A 7,995-nucleotide genomic window follows, 5' to 3' on the forward strand; every position below is an offset into this window, starting at 1 on the left:
CAAGTAAAAAACACTAGATTGAATGAAGTGCAAGTAAATCCGTGCCTCACCTGGATGGTGTGCCTGGTGCCTTGGATAGTGAGAAAGGAGGAAGTAAGTGGGCAGGCATTACACCTCCTTTCATTGCATGGGAAGGTGCGTGGGAGTGTGAGGAGATGTTGGGAGTGGACGAGGAATGGTACCAGAGCGTTCAAGAGAGAACAGTCTGTACAGAATGCTGACAAAGGAGGGGAAGAACAGCATTTCATCTTCCACTTGAGGACTCTGCAGCCTCTAGGACTCAACATTAAGTTCAACAATTTTAGACAAATCTAACCAAAGGAACCACAGATGCTGTAAATCAGAAATAAAAACAGAAATTGCTGGAATAGCTCAGCAGGTCTTGTAGCATCTGTGGAAAGACATCAGAGTTAACATTTTAGATCAAGTGACCCTTCTTCAGAACAGTTCCTCTGAACTCCTACCTCAGAATAATTTCAGAGCCTGGTTTCTCACTTCTATGTTTTTTTTTACACTCTCTTTCACACACATTCTTAGCCCTTTTATCATATTGGATGTGCTCTCTCCAACTCTCAACGCTCATTATCACTTATTCAGCTTCTCCCTGTCCTAGGTAACTATCAATAATTCAATTGTCTTCCGAAGCCTTCAATAGCTCTCTCACCCTCTCTGGGCTACGTCTTCACCTAGGCTTTGACCTGCTCACCTCTCCCCTACACCACCCATCAAAGCATCCTTTCAACTCACACCGCCAACCCCATTTCCACCATAAATACCACATTTTCCTAGCTGCTATCAATTTTGATGAAGAGTTACCCGGAGGGTAAAAAACATGGAAGTATAAAACCAGGTTCTAAAATTATTCTGAGGAAGGAATTCAAAGGAACTGTTCTGCGGATGGGTCACCTGACTCAAAGCGTTAACTCTGCTTTCTCGCCCAGATGCTGCTGGACTTGCTGAGTTTCATCAGAAATTTCTGTCTTTGCTTTAGAATCTCACAGAACTGAGGGAAAATTACTGACATAACAAAAACAAAGTTGCTGGAAAATCTCAGCAGGTCTGGCAGAATTCAACTAGTACCCAGAGATTAACTGAGTTCTGAGGAAGGGTCACCGGACCCAAAATGTTAACTCTGTTATTCCCTTCACAGGTTCTGCCAGACCTGCTGAGCTTTTTCAGCAACTTTGTTTTTGTTCCTAATTTACAGCTTCAGCAGTTCTTTCAGTTCAAATTACTGACATGGTTGGGAAGTTAGTTGAGTGGCAAGTGGCAGAAAGTAGAGATAATGTGCAGATATTCAAATTGGCAGAATGTGACTAGTGGTGTCCAACAAGATTCTGCGTTAGGACCTCAGTTATTCACACAATTTATTAACTGGACAATGGCACAACAAGTCATATAACCAAATCTGCAGGTGACACGGAGATAGGCAGGGTTTTAGACAGTGCAGGCTGTGTTAGAAAAGATACCCTTTTCTAATTTTATACTATATGACTGGGCTAAATTGTTGCAGATGGAGTTTAATGCAAGAAAGTGTGAAGTTATCCATTTTGGACTGAAAAAAGATAGGTCAGGGAACTTTCTCAATGGTACAAAATGAAATAGCATAGGTGTCCACAGAGGTTTTGGGACTTCAGGTACAAAGATATTTAATATGTCACAAGCCGGTGCAGAAAATAAACAAGAAATGATGGAATGCTATCCTTTACATCCACAGGACTGGAGTATAAGGATGCAGTTACTGCAGGTATACATAGTTGTGTTTAGATTCCACTTGCAGTACTGTGAGCAGATCTGTAGACTACAGCTTAGGCAAGTTATAATGGCCTTTGAGATGGTACAATATGGGCTTACTAGAATGAAACCTGGACTTCAGGAGTTAAGTTATGAGGACAGTTCATGCAAATTAGGGCTGTTTTCTCTATAATTTAGAAGGTGATCTGATTGAAGCCTTCAAGGTATTAACAGGACAAGAAAGGGCAGATAAAATTGAAATAATTCTACTGGTTGGGGATTCTAGAGCTAGTGGGTGTAGTCTGAGAATTAGGGCCAGATTGTTCAGGGTAGATATTAGGAAGCATTTCTACGCAAAAAAAGTGCTAGATGTTTGGTGCTCTCTTCCAGAAATGGGAATGGATATAGGATCAGTTATTGATTTTAAATCTGAGATGGATACATTTTTGTTAAGCAAAGGTATTAAGGGATATTGGCCAAAAGCAGGTATCTGGAGTTTGGCCATAGATTAACTGTGATCTCATTGAATGATGGAACAGGTTCAGGGAGCTGAGTAGCCTACGACAGTTCTGAATAGCTGCTGTCATGGCTGTTAAATGAAACCTCGCGGCACACAGTAATTAATAGGAAAATTTCATTTTTTAAAGGACCCCAATTTCCAACAGTTCTCGAGAGTAGAGAGTACCAAAGAGGCCCAAGCTTCTGATTGAAGTAATTTCTCTTTGCTCAGTCTTAACCATCCGAGAAAATGATCCTTAGTCCTAGAACTTGTCAGCCAGTATACCGCCTCTAGGCATCTATCCTTTAAAGTCCTTTAAAAACTTCTTAATGTTTTACTTTGATTATCTTTCATTCTTTTAAGCTGCAGAAGTTAACCAGTCCATCTGCTCAATTTTTCCTCTGGGAATAGTAGGTCCACTCCAAAAATCGCTCTATGAACTTTTCTCACGTTGCCTCCAAGGCAAGTGCATCTTTCAAAAGGTGAGGAGACCAAATGGTACATACTGCTCCAGGTGTAGTCTCACAAAAGACATTTATAAAAGCTGCAGACATCCTTACTTTTTTTGCTCCAGATTTGTAAGTTATCAGACCATTTCTCTTTCTACATAGAATCTGTGCCTGAATGTTAACTTTGCAATTTTGTACAAAGAAATCATAGAAACCCTACAGTGTGGAAACAGGCCCTTTGGCCCAACAAGTCCACACCGGCCCTCAGAGCACCCACCCAAACCCACCCCCTGTATCCCACCTAATCTACACATCCCTGAACACTATGGGCAATTTAGCATGGCCAATCCACCTAGCCTGCACATCTTTGGACTGTGGGAGGAGACCGGAGCACCCGAAGGAAACCCACGCAGACACAGGGAGAATGTGCAAACTCCACACAGGCAGTCTCTGAGGGTAGAATTGAACCTGGGTCCCTGGCGTTGTGAGGCAGCAGTGCTAACTACTGAGCCATCGTGCTGCCCCTTCAACATTAATATTACCTTCAACACCACTGTTCCTCATATTATTACTTAACCTTTCGTGAAGTACCTTGCTGAACACCTTCTTGAAGTCCAAATACAACTCCTCAACTGGTTCCCCTCTATCCACTCTGGATGTGATGTCTTCAAAAGACTAGAACTGTGGATGGCTAAATTTCTCCCAAAATCTTGTTGACTCTGCTTTGTTGGTTGTGTTGAATGCCTTATTGAAAGCTATAAAGTATAAGGCAAAGAGGTATACACATTACCTACACTTGTCTTGTATCTGGTGAGTAGAGAAGTTTGTGCCCACAGCATATCAAGCAAGTATATTTCCAGGTACACTGAGTCTGTGAGAAGATGAACTTTTCAAAAAGTGACCTTAGTAAAAGACATCTACTGAAGGAGACAGTAAGGACTGCAGATTCTGAATGCTAGAGTTAACAAATGTGGAGCTGGAAAAGCATTACTTTTCCATTGAATGTGGATTCCATTTGAATACCAAATAGTCTTTCATCTCTGAAAAATATTCTGTTTTTCTCTTTAAATTGTTAATCTCCAACTTTCCCAAATTAAACCCCATCTTTCACATCCTTGAAGTAGGAGAAGGAATTCAACTGGTACCCAGGGATGAACGACTGTTGTTGACCAACTGATCAAGGGAGCAAACTTTGGTTCAGTTTCCGTGGTGGAACCCAAAAAGAAGTAATAATGTTATAAGGACACCAATGATGACATGAAAGAAACATTTCAAATGGCTGAGAGAAACCTATTGCCAAGCCAAAATAGGCTCAAGAAAATTTGGCAAAAATAAAAGAGGGACTAAGATTTCTGTTAGTGTTCCCTGAATTACATCAAAATGATCTGCCAGATCACGCTGCAGCCAGTTGGCCAAGAACACATGACTTGACGCTAAAAGTGCTCTTTATGAATCATAAATGACTTATGTTATTGATTTGCTTTCCAGCTTTTCTTCAGGAAGATTTCTTGGATAAAGATACACCAGCAATGTTTAAGCATTACCGTGTGTATAGGCAGGACCAAGTCAACTGTCTAGTGGCCAGAGATCTCAAAAGAGATTGATGATCTCATAACTCTGTGTGAAGTCTGAGAATATACTGGATTGTCAATTCCGAACAGTACTCCTGTCATCACTAAAGACAGATCAGAAAATAAAAATCTGCAAAGTTTGGCAGAAGAATCAAATGCTGAGAACAGGAATGAGAAGCGCTTCAGCACCTTGAGGAATCATTACCAGAATTTTTCAGACAACAAAACAGTCTGGTAAGCAAATTGGTATGGAAGAATTGACTTGGATACCAAATGATGAGCTGTCACAAGTTCAAGAGCAAACATTTCAATCAATCAGTAAATAGTTATTAATAATCAATAATTAAGAACAATTATTCATATCTGTGAGACATAATGTTAAGTAAGCAGCAATTTCTCGCACCATGCCAGATGTTGTGAAAATGTCCAATTCACTAAGAAGGCAACCACAAAGGGCAAATGAAGACATTCGACTTACTCAACAAATGAAGTAACCGACTTATATATTGCAACGCTGACATATCAATGGATTGAGAATAAAGATTTCCTTGAACAAAATGGAGGTGAGTTGCATGTGACTACATGGAAGCCAGACAGAAATTCAGCATAGCATCAAAAGGAAAAGAATGCCTGGTCCAATATTCCAGGGTATTAAAAGGAAGAAAGTATTTGTTTCAAAAGGGCTTCCATTTTCTATGCCGGACATTTATGAGATTAAAGGTCAACTTGACTGTGCAATGAGGTAGCTACCTGGATTAGCAAGGAAGAGTATCTGTACAACGGAAAGTCAGGTAGCTAAATCCTCCAGTTAAGGTAATAAACCAAATATTAAGTTAGGCAGCAATAACATCCTCCATGAAGACATCTAAGAGATAGAAGATCCTCCAGCTGAGAAATGATTTACAGGTCAATTAAGGTCACAATCAGAATCAAGATCAGCAAACTCCAAGCCAAAAAACCACCCATCTTTCCAGTCAGAAGAGAATGTGTTCTGGAAGAATTGTGAAACCTCCAGTCTGGCTGAACTTGTGAAGTCAAAATCTTGGGAGCTGATGGGGTGGTGGTAAATGTTAAGGTAGTTATACACCTGAATGTACAGGTGTTAACTATGAAGGAAAAAGATTTGAGAAAATATGGTTCGATAAATGCTAATGCTGGAGACAGCATTAAGCTATGCCCAATCTGATGATATAACCTCATCATGTGGAGAATCTAGACTCTGGCTTAACATCTTGATGGGCTCAAATGTGTCCATCCATGGCTTCTGATGGTTTTAGTAATATGGATAGCTGGCCAATAGAACTATTGCTCTCATGCAATAAACCACACCTTGTTAATACAAACGCTTATTCTAAAGACTAACAACTGATTCATCCTCTACGACTGCTAATTAAACAGGCCTGTATACTGGGGAGATGATGGTTTAGTGGTATAATTGCTGGACTGTTAATCCAGAGAGTGAGATAACCCTCTGGGGAACCTGGGTTCAAATCCCACCTTGACAGATGTTGGAATTTGAATTCAATAAAAATATGGAATTAAGAATCTTATGATGGCCATGAATCCGTCGCCAATTGTCAGGAAAAACCCATCTGGTTCACTAATGCACTTTAGGGAAGGAAACTGCTATCCTTAACTGGTTTTGCCTACATGTGACTCCAGACCCACAGCAATTGGGTTGACTCTGAACTACCTTCTGGGCACTTAGGGATGGACAATAAATGCTGTCTGGCTGATGGCACCCTCATCCCATTAATGAATTTTTAAAAAACCTTGGGAGGGCACTCATAGTGCCCCTACCCCTTGGCCGGGAGACCTGGGTTCACGTTTCACTTCTTCAAGTGGTGTATAATAACTTGCATCCAAAACAGGTTGATTAGAAGATGTTGTCTATGTATGTCGTGAGTACAAATATTTTATAAAGTGGCAGATCCCATCAGGATTTTAGCCAATTTTACTTCAGATTTGCAGGTACCATGATACCCTAAATTCAAAAAAATTGACTGCAAAATTTGTTAGTGAGGAACTGTATTTGTGTTGAGGAGAAAAGAAAAACCAAAAAAAATTAGAGTCGAGGGGTTCTTGTGGCAGTGGCAGTATCCCTCTATCTGTAAGCCAGAAGGCCTGGGTTCAAGCCACATCTGCTCCAGAGGTGCCTCAAAGCATATCGAAATGGGCTAATTATAAGTATCTATAAGCTAGATTTAGTGGCAGCGTTCCACCCTGAACCAAGAGCCGATAGTGGTATGTTCAGTGCTGATTTGTCTCGTTTGGATTTGCACTTTTCTGCAATGTCCACCAGATGGTAGATTGTGTACCTCAGAAAACAGTCGCTGTAAATGTTCATCTTGCCATTAGGGGGTGATGTTCCATGTTTAAACTTGTACTTTCCATCCACACATCTCAGTCCTGGCATGCTCGGAATTCTGAGCGTACAACATGAACCACGCCTGATAATATAAGGTGAAATGGAACACTGCTGCCCATGAAAATGGATTAACTCTGACATTTATTTATTACTTTGTACATTTTAATTTATTCCTTCCACTCTCTATATGAAGATATATGACAGAAAATTAGTCTAGGGCACTATATGTATGATATATGTTATGTAGCTCATGCATGACTTGTATGATTCCAAGTTGTCTTTGTTGTTGTGCAGTGCAATTACTTAGAAAACAGGTCAGAAAGTATTGGCCTTTGCAGCTCCGTGCGTTGTATCCCCCTCAATTGTTGTCAGCTCAGACTTTTCCTCTCTTTGTAAACGCTTGCACTGGTGCAATGGCATAGTGGTTCTGTTACTAAACGAGATATCCAGAGTTATGCACTGTTGATTTGGGCATGACCTATTATAGTATCCAGACAATTTGAATTCTCAGTATTAAGAACTATGAATGACTGATTGATTGTTATGAAAAGCTTACCTGGTTGACTCCTGTCTTTTGGCAAATTGCAGCTCGTTAAATTTACATGATTCAGATCCAAAGCAAAATGATTGATTCTTGATTAGCCTCAATTTCAGATGCATTCAAGAAGGCTGCTCACAGCTATCTTTTTACAGAATGGACAATAAATGCTGACCTTTACCAGTGACACCCATATGCCATCAATGAATTCTTTAAAAAAACCTTTCTGCAATGTATGTGTGTACAAAATAGGAGCAGGAGTTGGCCATTTGGCTCCTTGAGCCTGTTCCACTATTCAATTAAATCATGGCTGACCTGTTCGTATTTCAAATTCCGCATTTCCATCTACCGCTGATAACCTTTTGATTGCCTTCCCTAACAAGAATCTATCTACCTTTGTCTTAAAAAGAATCATTACCCAATTTCCTCTGTTTTCCAAGGCAAGGAGTTCCAAAGTCACTCTGAGGAAAAAAAACACTCTTGTATCTCAATCTTAAAAGAGCAACATCTAACTTTAAATATTACTCCTGTCTCTGGATTCACGCACACTAGAGGAAGCATCATTACATGTTCACCTTTCAGGGTCATGATTCAATGAAGCCACCCCTCACTCTTCTAATTCTAGTGGAAACTAGCCCAATCTCTCCACACTCTGCTTTTAAGACAACTCATTCATTCCGGGTATCAACATAGCAAACCTCCTCTGATCCACCTCCAATACATTTGCAACCTTCCTTAAATGAGGAAACTAAAAAAGTACACCTCTATACGCCCTGTATAACTGAAACATAACATCTTACTTTTATGTTCAGTTCCCACCTGCAATAAAGGATAGC

Source organism: Stegostoma tigrinum, chromosome 24 (assembly GCF_030684315.1).
Source record: "Stegostoma tigrinum isolate sSteTig4 chromosome 24, sSteTig4.hap1, whole genome shotgun sequence".
Classification (NCBI taxonomy): Eukaryota; Metazoa; Chordata; class Chondrichthyes; order Orectolobiformes; family Stegostomatidae; genus Stegostoma; species Stegostoma tigrinum.